Source organism: Suricata suricatta, chromosome 4, assembly GCF_006229205.1.
Source record: "Suricata suricatta isolate VVHF042 chromosome 4, meerkat_22Aug2017_6uvM2_HiC, whole genome shotgun sequence".
NCBI classification, from domain to species: Eukaryota; Metazoa; Chordata; class Mammalia; order Carnivora; family Herpestidae; genus Suricata; species Suricata suricatta.
In genome coordinates, this window is record NC_043703.1 from 146,587,394 (window position 1) to 146,602,799 (window position 15,406).

At 35.7% G+C, this 15,406-nt stretch overlaps 1 protein-coding gene across 1 annotated transcript in view; it reads right to left on the bottom strand.

Moving 5' to 3' along the window:
• NCOA1 (nuclear receptor coactivator 1) overlaps positions 1-15,406 on the bottom strand; it is a 236,954-nt gene that overhangs the window by 169,087 nt on the left and 52,461 nt on the right. Inside the window, exon 2 of the mRNA XM_029938200.1 lies at positions 15,227-15,361. The gene's annotated coding sequence lies outside the window, so the exon portion shown is untranslated. The remainder of the gene's footprint in view (positions 1-15,226; positions 15,362-15,406) is intronic.

Here is a 15,406-nt window from a genome sequence, read left to right on the forward strand (position 1 = left end):
AACAAAAGTGATACAGTCCCTACTGTCACCATGCTTATACTTACACATAGTGGATATAAAATATTTGGATATTAACTGATCACAATACATCAAAATTCTCACTGTTGGCCATCTAGGTTGTCCTCAATTTTACTATTATAAGTAATATTACCATGAATATAGCTGAATTATTTATTATATATTATATCTGAATTATTTATTCAGGATTAATTCCCAAAAGTTGAATAACTAAATCAATGTTCACAGATATGTTTACAATTTTTATGACATGTACAACCATAACCATACTACCCTCTAAATGAACTGTACCAATTCCAAAAGCAATGGTACTAGATTACCATAAGTAATAATATTTTACTTATTCAAGGAGTATGAAAAAGTTATTCACTGTTATTTTAACTCCCAGGAAGCTGGACTCTTTTTCTTAGGTTTGTTTACCCTATGTCCCCTTATGATCTAATGGGCATGACTTTATCAATGTACTTACTGGATCTTAGTACTGTAAATATTTTTAAATATTCATAGAAATGTTAGATAATATTTAAGGTCATATTTATAAATATTTCCATTTTGTTATTATTTTTACTTTATGCTTTATATTAATTTTATTTATATAGATGTGCTTAATTTTTTATGGTAAAATTTTATTCTTCTTACTATTCTTTGCACAGTTTTACAAGCTTTTCAATTTTAAAACGTTACCATACATTTGCATACAGACAGCTTCAACACTAATTTTTGTGGCTGCTATTTAATCATCTCAAAACTATTTTTTTAATATTTTTAATGTTTTTTATTTATTTTTGAGAGACAGAGAGAGACAGCGCAAGCAGGGGAGGGTCACAGAGAGAGGGAGGCACAGAATCTGAAGCAGACTCCAGGCTCTGAGCTAGCTGTCAGCACCCACGAACCGTGAGATCATGACCTGAGCCGAAGCCAGATGCTTAACTGACTGAGCCACCCAGGCACCCCTCAAAACTTATTAAATAATTCAACCACCTGACATGCTTTATGCTTGCTCATGGTATATTAGTTTCCTAAATCATATTTTTTCAATACTAAAGACATTTATTTCTCTTAAAATAATATTTTTAGGTTTCTGAAACTAGAAGTATCAGAATTAATGTCCAAACAACTACCCCTAGACAAGGAAAAGCATAAGTTGTGATGTTTATCACTGCTTACCCATGTGTAAATCTATGGGAAATACCTTTCCTGACAGGCTATTTAACCAACTATGACCACAGCTAGTTAACTGCACAGGTTAAGTCATATACAGTTAAACTTTAAGGTAACTCTAAAAGCCTAACTGTTGCTTGAAAGTATTGTCAGAAAGAAATGAACTATGATGAAGCTTTGAAATAAAAAGCTATCATGGTGGAAAAGTTGTCTGTTGCAGGACAAGCAAGGTCAATTAAAGCCAGGAGAAATTGCCCAATCTCTCAAAATAGATCACAGAGTTATCTGAGTTGGAAGAGAGACACTGGTGTGACCAATTTACATTTTACAAGGTACTAACACCCAACCGCTGGGTATGAATTTGTTAAAAGTTTCCAGGTGTCTCAAAAAGGAAGTTATTTTAAAAAAAGGAAGTTATTTAATTCACAGTTTATCTGTAGAAAAACTGAAACTATGAGTTTAGCCAAAAAAGAAAAGCAGTTTAATCCAAACATTTCCCATATGACTCAAAACTATATCATCATAAAGTGTAAAGAAAAAAAGCAAGCACAGGTGAGAATGTGAAAAAGGATCAGATTCGATTTTATGATTCCAAGAAGGATGGTATAGAAATTATATGGATAAACGTATGGCTTCTGTCAGTTAATTTCTAAGAATTTTTGAAGTAAATTTAATGTTTCTTTTTTCTTGAAGGTACACAATAGTACACATCACAATTAATAATCTCAGAATGAAGAGGCACCCGGGTGGCTCAGTCAGTTGAGCATCCTACTTCGGCTTTGGCTCAGGTCATGATCTCACGGTTCATGGGTTAGGGCCCTGAATTGGGCTCTGTGCCGACAGCTCAGAGCCTGGAGCCTGCTTCAGATTCTGTGTCTCCCTGTCTCTCTGCCCCTCCCCTGCTCATACTCTGTCTCTCAAAAATGAATAAATGTTTAAAAAATTAAAAAAAAAGAATCTCTGAATGGAGAAAATGCGCTGTGTTATGTATGTGTGAATACATTTGTCTATATTCAGTTATTTATTCACTTATTCATTTCTGAGTAGAGAAAGAAAGAACAGAAAGCAGGAACAAAACTAAAGAAATAATGCATAAAGATCAAACTCTTCCAAGATCCTAAAGGTTACTGTGATGCAGAAAACTACATGATGAATGAAATAAATACAACCCAGGTGAAAAATGACAACCAGTTAGATAACTATCTAATAACAACCAAAATATCTGATAAAATTAAAGACGAGTAATAGCAAATAGAAACCGCTGAGAAAAAATAAATAGAAATGGGTCTTAATTGAACTTAAAGTAAGAATGCTAAAAACTTATTAAAACTATGTGGTTTTAAGATTCAGAATACCATAATTCTTGATCAACCATCCTACCACTGCAATAGATTCCAGAGAGTAAAAATGAGAAGAGAAGGGATGCCCCAAGCAAAACTGCCTATTTATTTCTATCAAAAGGTTTGGACGACAAGCAACTAGGAAGTCTTCTGCCTCAGTTGCAGGTAAGTCTAACACTTGAAACACTGAGCCTAAGGCAACTGGTTTCTTGGTTTCTTTTATGTAGGCCCACATTTCAGCCCACAGAAAAGGAAAAGATAATCCATCAAGTATTTCCACAAATAGCCGTGATGGAGTAAAAGGAATCCAATTAAACCTCCTGCCTTACGCAACCAGAACAGTGGGTAAAATTAATAAAACAACAGTTTGCAGATATTAGACAACAGTCAATGCATGAGTGGGTCACTGAGAAAGTGGAGGGGCGAGAAAAGGAGATGAAGTGAGCCCTTCAAGTGCCCCACCCCACACCCCTGAAGGAGTTTCCAGGACGCAGCACAGAAATGAGGACTTCAATGAGCCTGGAAATCTCAGAGGCTTGAGGAGACAGAGACTGATGTTCAGGGAGGCCAAGGCGGCCAGAACTTGTGGACAAGCATACCAGAGGAAAGGGAACTGCACACAGAGACAGAGCTCTGGAGATCTGCAGAGGTGTCCCCTTCGAGGCTTTGGCTGGGAGTGATCTGTCATGTATGAGAAGAAACTACTAAGGGTTGGTAAAAGTACCACTGAAAAATAAATTGGCCTAAATTCCTAAAACTCATGCTAGGAATAGTTTATATTCCCATCAAGTAGAGTGAAAAGACTTCATAATACATGAGACATTAAGTTCTCAGAAGTTATCAACTCTAAATTAGCTCTAGGAAAATAGGCTGTTCTACACCCACCCTAACGAAGCTTTCTCAAAACAAAGCACATCTCAAAAAAGCACCAAAGTAATTTCAAAAAATATTAACTTTGTGCCAAAACTCAGACTAACATCATTGAAAGGAATACAACACAATCCAGCACCCGACAATATAAAACTCACAATGCCTGACATCCAATGAAAATTTACCAGGCATACAAATTAAAAGGGAAATATGACCTATAACCAGAAGAATAACAAATCAATAGAAACAGATGCAGAACTGACAGAGACACAGAACTTGGCAGACAAAGATGTTAAAAGAGCTACTATAAATATGCTCAATATGCTCAAGAAGGTACAGAAACACATGGAAGTGTTGAGGGATAAGTGCAAGATTTTTTAAGGCCAAAATGGAACTTCTAGAAATGAAAAATAAGAGTATCTGAAATGAAAAATACCTGAGTGGGACTAACAGCAGATTAACACTTAATTTGAAAACACAGCAACAGAAAAATACCCTGAATGAAGTACAAAGAGGAAAAACAAAACAAAACAAAAAACAAAAAAACAAGGAAGAAGAAAAAAAGGAAAAACAGAAAAAGAACACCAGTGATTTGAAGCAATATACCAAACAATCTGATACACATGTAATTGGGGTCCAAAACTCTAGAGGGAAGAATGTGATAGAAAAAAATCTTTGGAGAAATAATGGGCAACATTTTTTCAAACCATAAGCCTACACCTACAGATCCATGAGGCTCAACAAAATCCAAGAAGGAAAACAAAGCAAACGATACTTAGAAATATCATAATCAGAAGCATCTGGATTGTTGCTCAATTGGTTAAGTGTCTGACTCTTGATTTCAGCTCAGGTCATGATCTCATGGTCATGAGACTGAGCCTCATGTCAGGCTCTGTGTTGGGTGTAGAGCTTGTTGAAGATTCTCTCTCCCTCTGCCTCTTGCCCTCAAGCCAGCACTCTCTTTCTCTCAAAAAAAAAAAAAAATCATAATCAAATTGTTGAAAACCAGTGATTAAGAAAAAATGTAAAAAGGTACCAGGGGTGTAAAAAGAGACCTGTTATATACAGAAAAACAAAATCTTCTCATCAGAACCTATACAAATGAGAAGTCAATGGAATTCTAGTCCTAAGTTCTGGAAGAAAGACACTGTCAACCTAAAATTCTATATAGCCAGTTAAAATATATTTCAAAATGAATGTAGAAATGTTTTTAGACCAAGGTTAAGAAAAATCCATTATGAGACATGCAATGCTCTCTCAGCAACAGGAAAAGAATATGAGGTAAAAATCTGGATCCACATAAAGGAAGAAAGAGCACTACGGATTTATAGATACAAAGACATCTTTATCTAAGTTTTTAATTTCTGGGTTATTTTTTTTCCTCAATTATCTTAATTTCAATAAAACTAAAACAGTAACTCCCCAAAAGAATCTCATTCTCGTGAAGTAACCATTGTTAAGATATTCATACTGATTTTATAACATTAGTTACGCACATTTCCATCTTTTTATAATCTCTAGAACAGTTTCTCACCATAGGAATTATATGTTCCTTGAAAGTTAGAAAAAACTCACTGGCAAAATGATCTGGCCCCAGAATCAATTTGGGGAGAAAATTCCTTAAACTTTCTTCTATAATCCTTGGTTTACCCAGATTTTCTTCTTAATGCAGTTTGAGTGTTTAATAATTCATTTCAGAGAGATTTCAAATCAGCTGGCTTAGAGTTAAATAAAGCTGTCTCACAATTTTCAAAATCTCATATATATATATATAATATGTTACATATATATAACATATATATTCCCACTATTCTTTCATACTTTGGTTTTCTATCTTTTCTTATAAGATGAGATTTATTTGTTTTTTAATCCCAAAAAATAGCTCTTAGATTTTTCAATTCCATAGTTTCTGGTTTGATTTTTTAGGTTTGTTGTTTGTTTATTTTGAGAGAGAGAAAGAGCAAGGGAGAGGCAGAGAGAGAGGAGGAGAGAGAGAATCCCAAGCAGGCTCCACACATCAGCACAGAGCCCGACACGGGCCTCAAACCCACCAACTACATGATCATGAACTGAGGCAACACTGAGAGTCAGATGCTTAACTGAGCCACCTAGGCGTCCCCACAGTTTCTGTTTTTTAATCTATCAGCTTCTGCTTTTATCCTATTTACATCTTTCCTTTCTCTGAGGCATTTATTTTGGCTTTGTTACACTAAATTCTGAGATTGAATTCATTTTATTTTAACCAATTTACTTTAAAAAAATTTTTTTAGTGTTTATTTTTTAGAGAGACAGAGCACAAGTAGGGAGGGGCAGAGAGACAGGGAGACACACAATCCGAAACAGACCCCAAAGGCTAAGCTGTCAGCACAGAGCCTGATGTAGGGCTTGAACTCATGAACCACAAGATCATGACCCGAGCTGAAGTCGGACACTTAATCAACTGAGCCGCCCAGGTGCTCCTTAATCAATTTACTTCTAAGCACAGTATTAGCCTTAGCCTAAGTTTCATTTCAGTTATTTAATAATTAGTTATTGTATATTTGATCTTCTGTTTGTCTCAATATTATTTAAGAACAGTTAGTTGGATTTTTCCAAGTGGTTGGAGTAGTGCATTTTAAACTTACGTTGTAGGGAGAAAATGGACACAAAAAATTTCACCTTTTCTAGAATTTACTGAGGTTTTCCTTTGTGGCTTAACCCAAAATTTATGGTTTTTTTTTTCAACATTGCATGGTCAACTGGAAAAGTGTACTTAATCTCAAATCTAAATGAAAGCTTTAGAAATGACTAAATAAGGCCCATTATAAAAGCAAATGCAAGTTTTACACTATAGTCAGGCTTTCACTCTTAACTAGCATTAAATGGGGGTGGCTGCATGGCTCAGTCAGTTTAGCATCTGCCTTCAGCTCAGGTCATGATCTCAAGGTTGGTGGGCTCGAGCCCCACAAGCCCCACGAGCCCCACGTCGGACTCTGTGGCGACAGCAGAGCCTGGAGCGTGTCTTCCAGTTCTGTGCCTCCCTCTCTCTCTGACCCTTCTCTGCTCACGCTGTCTCTGTCTCTCAAAAATAAATAAAACATTTAAAAAATTTTAATTAGCATTAAATGTATCCATACAATACTAAGAGTAAGGACAGAGATTCCCAATTTTACACCTAATTTTATGTTGACATTGCTAGACCTGTAATAGGCAGAGCTTCTTAATAACATAAGTAATTTCTAATCTTACTTAATAACATAAGTAATTTCTAATCCAAAAGTTCTTGAAGATTTCAACGACTATTTAAATTCATTTCCATGTTCATTTTTTTAATGTAGGTTTCACGCCCAGCATGCAGCCCAACACAGGGCCTGAATTCACAACACCAAGATCAAGACCTGAGCTAAGATCAAGAGTCAGACACTTAACCGACTGAGCCACCCAGACACCCCTCCATGTTCGTGTTTAATTAAAGTTAAAGTTATAAAATACTGATAATTCTCTCCATATCAAACACCATTTTAAAAAATAATGCATCCTTCCTTCTCTACAACAGTAAAATATGATAGGACTATGAAGTAGCATGTTAGAAATATGACCTTTCTTGTAAGAGACACTATACTCCAACAAATATATCTGTGGTTACAATAACTCAGGAGCCCTATCCTGTCAGAAATTTACACTGAACTAGCAAAACTGTACATCACTGGTTCTCCCAAATCTATGCTTTTGAAATCTGTATGTACTAGAATGACTCCTTTCTTTTCTAATTCTGATTAAAAATTAGTTTCTGAAGTCAAACTTTGTTTAATCACAGGAGAAAGAGACGGATGAATCCTGACTCTCCTGTGAGTTAACTTCAATGTTAGCCTTATTGGGATGCGTGGCTGGCCCAGTGGTAGAGTAGAGCATGTGACTCTTGATCTTAGGATGGTGAGTTCAAGCCCCAAACTGCAACTGGAGCCTGCTTAACTTAAAACAAACAAAAGTAGGTCTTGTTAAGACTCAGTTTCTTATACATAAAATAGATGCAATAATAGTTTATATATCACAGTTATTTGGACAGAATCTTAAAATACATATAAAGTGTCCATCACAGTGACTGGTACATAGTAAACATTAAATATTAACTATTATTATTATTTTGTTTTCCTCATATCAGCTATCTTTTCTCTTAAATTCACTAATCCCATACTCTAACTGACACTAGCTATGCCTTCTCATTTAAGATCATGTTCAGAATAAGCATCTTTTCCAACTAACAGATAACAGATGTTAAACTGAGTACCTCGCAACTATGCTTACTCCTGCAGAGCACCTTTTAGTTTCCAAAGTATCCATGTGTAGTTTGGAAAGCATTTCATTTTTCCACTCAGAGCTTTCATGATCAGATAAGAGAGTTTCTGTTATACACATTTATTTTATTCTTCAAAAAATATCTTTTATCTCTAATCAATAAACAATAAACTATAGCCCATAACAAGAAAACCTCCTCTTTAATTGTCAACCAACTGATAATTCAATTTTAATAACTATGCCTATCAAAAATTACAGCTTTCATTTGAAAAAAAGGGAACTCCTGTGCCTCTACTAGCATCTTTAGTTACCAAATAGCTTAATTACACTTTCTTTTCTTTTTTTTATTGGGGGGTGGGGTGGGGAGAAAGCGCATGTCTGAGGTGGAGGAGAGGCAGGGGGAGAGAGAAAGAGAATCTTAAGCAGGCTCCATGCTCAGGGCAATGCCCAACAAGGGGCTCAACCCCACAGCCCTGGGATCATGACCTGAGCCAAAATCAACCTAGTGCCCCATCCCATCACCCAGGTGCCCCATCATATTCAAAAATACAACTGAAGATATGTTAGGTTCCTTCAGTTTATTGCTATACAAAATCACAGGTGCACCTGAGTTAGAGGGAAGAGTGTGGTGAAGTAGAGAAAAACAGTACAACTTTTAACGAGCTGTACCAGGTCTCACTAGAGCCTCTACGCGTCCTTTCATGGAGCTTAGCTACCTTAAAACCCATGTCGTTGGAACAAGTCACGTCTCCCCCTGAACTGTTCCCACCCCGCCCCTTAACAGGCAAGTACTCTTAACAACCAACTCTCTGAGAGACAATTATAAAAACGCGCCTTACAGAGAACACAGAGATTACTCATTAACCCCCACAACACATTGTCAACAGTTTTACCACCCGTCCCAGGTTTAGGACTTCTTAATGTAACTAAGCCACATACACCCCTCCCCATTTTTAAAAGTAATTAAAGAAAAAGAACTATTTTTAAACAAAATCATGTAGTGGTTATCCTTAAACCAAAAGGCCTATTTTTACCAGACACATATTATGTGCTAAGCCATATACTAAGTGCTTTGCCTAATTTTATCTCATGCAACCTATGTAAAGTCAGGTGGGAAGTAATTATATAACAGGTGTGAGGGCTGGGGAAAGAAAGGAATAATTTTTATCTAAGATTCACAAAGAAACTCTGCAAACAAAACCAAAGAAATCAACAAGTAATTGATATTAAAATGACACATTAATAGGCTGCTTACAGATCAGGAGATAAATTAAAAAACACCACCACCACCACTAGAGGCTGTTACAATATACTTTCATTCTTTTTGTTTCTTGCTACACTCTAATTCTCAGACTAGTAGTGAGTACCTTATATTTGTAAAGGAGTAAATTCAACTGGGCTCTGGCTTCCCTAAGTATAAAGACAATTTCCAAAATCAAAATTACAAATGAAAACTGCTATTTAAAGTTTAACTTCTAGCCTGCACACTAAGACAATAAGAACAAAAGGTGTAAGGATTAGAGCAGAGAGAAGTTACAAGGAGAGATATGAAAACCTAAAGAAGTACAGAGCTGGGGCTAGAATGCCTGGATGCAAATCCCAGCTAGCAGCCCTGGGCAAGTTAATGTCTACATCCCTGGAGCTCCTGCAAGGATCAAATGGGCTAGTATGTCTAAGTGCTTAGAATAAAAGCCTGGCAAATAGTAAGCACTACATAGTAAAACTGTCCTTTTGTAGGCAATATGATTTCCTATACAGAATACCCAAGAGACTCACAAAATTATCAGAAATAAAAATATGGCAGGTTGCTAAATACACATAATTCAACTGTCCTCTTATAAGCCAATAAAGAGAATGTAGAGTTGTGGACTTTTTCTTATGGAAATGTTCAAAACAGCTTAGAGAACAGTACCAAGAATTACACTGCCACCACCACCACCCGCAACACTACAAGTGCCTACTTTAAACAATGATCACATTAGCTCATGGCCAATCTAGTTTTATCCCCACCCACAGCTTCCCCTCTACTCTGGATAATAATGAAACATACCCCAGACATATCTTTGCATCCACTATCATTTCAACATGAATCTCTAAAAGATAATGACTCTTTTTAAACATAACTACATACTGTTATCACACCTACAAATTAACAACAATTTCTTAATACCAAATACACAGTGTTCAAATTTCCTTGATTATTTCATAAATATTTTATGTATTAAAACCTTGACCTAAATAAAGTCCAATCATTGCTATTAATCTCAGGTTTCCTTCTTTTTTTGTTCCCTACAATTTATTCATTGAAAAAAACAAGTTGCGTGTCCCAATGACTTCCCCAAAGCCTCGATTTTGCTGACTGCATCTCCATAGTATCATTTCATTTGTTTCCCTGTTTTCTGTGTTTCCTGTAACTGAGAGAGCTAGAGGCTTGATGAAATTCAGGTTCAAGTTCAATTTTTTTAGCAAGAATACTTAATAGGTAGTGTTGTGGACTTTCACTGAGAGAAACCTAATGTCTGGCTGTCTCTCTGTGATGTTAGCAGCCACCAATAATATTTACTTAGGTCCTGGGATTCATTACAAAATAGTGATGTTCTACAGATCACTCCTTCTTTCATTAAGCAGAATACTTCTCAGAAAAGAAACTACCTCTCCTCAACTGCTTGATTACCTGCAGGTTCAGCAGGATCTTTGGCGTATGCCAAACCTCATGAGTTTTTTTATTTTTAACTATCATTATGAACGCATGGACTTAAACACAGCTGATGTGACTGAGTATACCAGTTATACTTACTGATGCTCGAAACGTCTCGTCTTTGGCCAGCCAGAGCTCATTCAGTTAAGCACCTTCATTGTTCTGCCACCCCTTGTTCATGTTTGATAACTTCCTTTGAGAGATTTCAAGTCCCCAGGTCTGGGATCATCTTTAACCATAGCCATTTTCCATATTCAACTCATTTTTTTTCTTATTCTGTATTTCTACTCAATTAAAAATACCTAATTCTTAATTATAAATCAGCTGTGTTACACACTCTGAATATTATAACTGAACATAGACCCAGAAATTATAAATGATAGCACTATTTCTTGCTGAAGTGTACTTTCAGCATTCCATTGAATGCAAAAAAAAAAAAAAAAAGGAAAGAAAGAAAAAAAGATTCCTAACCTATTCTCTGCTGGCATTTTTACTCTGGCATAGTTTTTCATCTTCTATTCCAAAATTTGGGTATGGTTTTGAAAAATGCACAATAAAAATTCACTGCTTTTTTTCTTTGATAGATTGATAAAATCGTCAAGTATGGGGAAATGGTCAAACTCTTAGAGGCTGAATTATTCTGTACCATAACTCGGACTTTTGGAAAATCCTCATACCTCATCCTTAACATTAAAATTCATGATACCGTGAATATGAAGTTCTATTTGAAATACTTAATGTATTTGCTATACCATGCCCCCTTGAAATCATAGAAATGGCATTATCAGTAATAAAAAAATATTTATCTTATTTTACTAAAAAACTAATTAAGCATTTAAAGCCCTGTCACACTACAGACCTAGCATTCATCACTGTGGAAAAGCAGGATCCTGTATTCACTAACCATTTCTTCATAAGACACTGAAAAGACATAGCTTTGGTGGCCAAAAGTTGCTTACATCCACACTTTTTACTACTTTCTTTGCTATCAAATCACAATCAGAAACTACATTACTGAGTGCCATTCTCCCTGAGAAAAGCAGCCATGAACTGAAATCCCGGTGCAATTTCTTCTCTTCGCAGATGAGGGGCCCCCTTCCTGTGGCTAACATCGCTGGGCTTTGCTCACAGGAACCAATGCAACTTTTCCAGGCAACACTGGCTTTAAAACTAAAACAAAGACCACCAACCACCACCACCACCACAACAAAATAACAACAAAAACTGCTCTGCCCCATTATGGATTGCTCAGTGATAAACAGTAACACATCTCTATGAAGTGCTGGTATGTTCTCTGAACATCAGTGCTTTCATCCAACTGAAAAACAAAAAATTCTGCTAGCGTGCACACACGACAGTAATTGCTTTTCCAGATGGTATGCCTTTGATAAGGGACTTTTGCCAAAAGCTCATTTTACTTTCTCTCCAAGCATAATATTTGCCATTAACTTTGAAACTGGTTTTACAAGCTTCTCACTAGGAGTGTGAGTTGACCTGTTTTTTGCTAGGAGAAGGATAACTGTGAACGATACTTAGTAGTGTGTGGTCTTCTCTGTCTTTAGCAACAGCATTCGTTAGTCTCACAATGAGAAGCATTATTTTATAGAATTTACACACATTTCACTTTTCATCACAAGTCTAAAAAGTACTATTTCTAAGACAGAAATATTAATTCAATTCCCCAGGGTGGTGCGTAAGGAGTCAAAGCCTGTGCTCTTTCCGCTGTCCTGCAGAGAGAACTGCAGCAAGGAACACCGATCGCCTCAGTCTGCCTTGTTGACAGTGGTTTTCAAATGTTTTCTGGAGTCCAAACCAATTTTTTAAAGGTACCAATTAACTTCATGTAAACTGTAATCTAAGGCATAACCTTATAAATGTTCTAGGGCCATAATTCAGGTACTGAATTTATTTTGCTTTGACCCAATCTCAAAATCTAAAGTCCCCTCCTCAAAAATATTACAAAAAATTTTTTGTCAAAATATATAAAACTTCTGAGCCAAAGTTTGTGAAATTTTCATTCTTCTTCATTTTCAAAGGGGAAAATAAAAATTATTAATAAAGCATATAACGTGAAAGCTTGTAAATGAGTGGAGAGATATACAAAATTGATGAATTAGAAGACACATGAAACAATGCTCAAAGTCACTCATCATCAGGGAAATACAAATCCAAAACCACACTGAGATACCACCTCACACCCATCAGAATGGCTAACATTAACAACTCAGGCAACAACAGATGTTGGCGAGGATGCGGAGAAAGAAGGTCTCTTTTGCGCTGCTGGTGGGAATGCAAACTGGTGCAGCCGCTCTGGAGAACAGTATGGAGGTTCCTCAAAAAATTCAAAATAGAATGACCCTACGACCCAGCAATTGCACTACTAGATATTTATCCAAGAGATACAGGTATGCTGTTTCTTTTTTTTTTTTTTTAGTGTTTTAAATTTTATTTTTGAGAGAGATCACGAGTTGGAGAGAGAGAGAGGGAGACACAGAATCGGAAGGCGACTCCAGGTTCTGAGCTGTCAGCACAGAGCCGGATGTGGGGTTCGAACTCACGAGCTATGAGATGATGACCTGAGCCGAAGTCACACGCTCAACCGACTGAGCCACCCAGGCACCCCAAGGTATGCTATTTCAAAGGGACACATTCACCCCAATGTTTATAGCAGCACTATCAACAATAGCCAAGTATGGAAAGAGCCCAAATGTCCATGGATAGATGAATGGATAAAGATGTGGTATATATACAAAATGGAGTATTACTCAGTAATCAAAAAGAATGAAAGTCCTGCCATGTGCAACTATGTGGATGGAACTAGAGGGTATTATGCTAAGTTAAATTAGTCAATCAGAGAAAGACAAATATCATATGACTTCACTCAGATGAACACTTTAAGATGCAAAACAGATAAACATAACTGAAGGGAAGCAAAAATAATATAAAAATAGGGAGGGGAATGAAAACATAGGAGATTCTTAAATATGGAAAACAAACAGAGGTTTACTGGAGGGGTTGTGAGGGGGGGATAGGCTAAAGGGCTAAGGGGCATTAAGGAATCTACTCCTGAAATCATTGTTGCTCCATATGCTAACTAACTTGGATATAAATTTTAAAATTTTTAAATAAAAAATTTAAAAAAGAAATTGATGAATTCGAGATATCCGCATTTAAGGAATTAGGCAAATAAATTTGGCTATGTTGCACTTTCACAAGTAAACCATAAATAGTTAACTACCACAACCCCAATTAGTCCGCAAATCAATTGATCAGAACTTCCTATTCCCTAATCTTAACTTCTGTTGCAATCTGAACATAGTATTATATTGCTCAGAAAGGGATTCTAAAATTTGATTTTATGTGCTCATTTTATGACTGCTTTTAAATGGTTTTCAGATGAGTGTATTTAGCTTCTCTAGCCCCAAGAGTAAACCTTTGAAGTGAAAAATGCCTTTAACTTCATTTACAATGAAGTTATAAAATAATTTATATTCTTCCCCATTATCTAGAATCCTTCTTTGCAAAGCTTGGACATTCAACTAATGTTGTTTAAAAAAAGATACTTTAAAAAAGAAGGGAAATGGTTCTGAAAACAAGACAAATTATACATTTAACCATCATTACTATTTGATTCAAAATGACACACATAAAAATTCAGAGAAGTATCTACTAGCTGCCAGAACAGTTTTAAAACTTCCCATGAAAGCAATCTAATGCTTTTTCATCTGCTATTTGATTCAAAGTAACTCTTCTTTGACAAATATTGCTCAGTTAGACCATCCCCTTTAGAAGGGAGCCAATGATTTTAACTGAAGCAGTCAAGATTTTCCAATGTCATGGATTCTTATTATTTTAGAATTTACTGCTTTACATATTCTTCTTCCAAAAAGGAATAAGATGAAATTAGTAATCCTAGTAATAAGTGGTACATTTTTCTCAGATCTTGTTTTTCTCTGTATTTGAGCAAGATTAATTTACATTTAAACCTCTATTATACAGACCGAGAACCAACCAACTTCGACCTGCCCCCTAAAATAATAACTTACCATACTTCTCACCTATTTGGAAAAACATAATTTTAAAAAACTTTAAAAAAATTAAAAAATATTTTAAATAAGTACCTAACTATCTCCAGTTTAGGATTCAGGCGTATTTTAGAAAAATAGATAGCACTATGTTTTTTGTGACACTGTATTTCCTTTCATTGTTTTCAACTGTTATATGTAGTCTTTAAAGTGGGGATCCACCCCATGATCTGGAAGTGTCACCTGCTTCTTTAATTATGTCTCTCGAGACCTTTTCTGGTCCAAATGAAACTAACTTATCAGATCCCAAAGGTCCTACAGGGACAGTCTATGAGAAGTCAAAGTGATACCTATTGGTGAATAGAAAACCCTTAATAATAAATTTAGGAGAACAAGAACGAAAAGGTTTCCAAACCAAACTGAAGAACAATCACTAAGATCTCACGTATCACGTGAGCCGACTCTGTCAGAGTGCTGAATTCACTTACTTATCCCAGAGGGTCATACATAAAATAATTACCAAACTGACATTTTTAATAAATAATAAGTAAAAATTAAAAAATAAAAACTATTATCTAACATAGTATATTCAGTCTTAATCTGCACTCATTGTATTCCTTATAATTGACATGCTTGACTAATTATAAAGATGATCTCCCTTTTAAAGCTGGATCTTTTCTCAGTTTTGGGGGCAAATGGGTGGGGAAGGATAAACTCTTTGATAAAAGCTAACCATTCTAACACAAAAACTTTTAAACTTATGAAATCTATGTATAGAAACCAATATTACAAAATGACTTCCAAGGAGTCAGATTACAGTAAAATTGTGCCTCAAATACCTTAGAAAAAGTAGAAATTCTAAATGTTGGTGTCTTCATTTGGAACCAAAATTTCCTACTGCATGATCTTGCTGATGGTCCTTGATTTTATCATCAGAGTCAGTTCCAGTTACATTTCCACTAATATGGACAGATCTAAAGTAGGAGAAAGAAGATACATTTAGTCTACTGAAAACATTA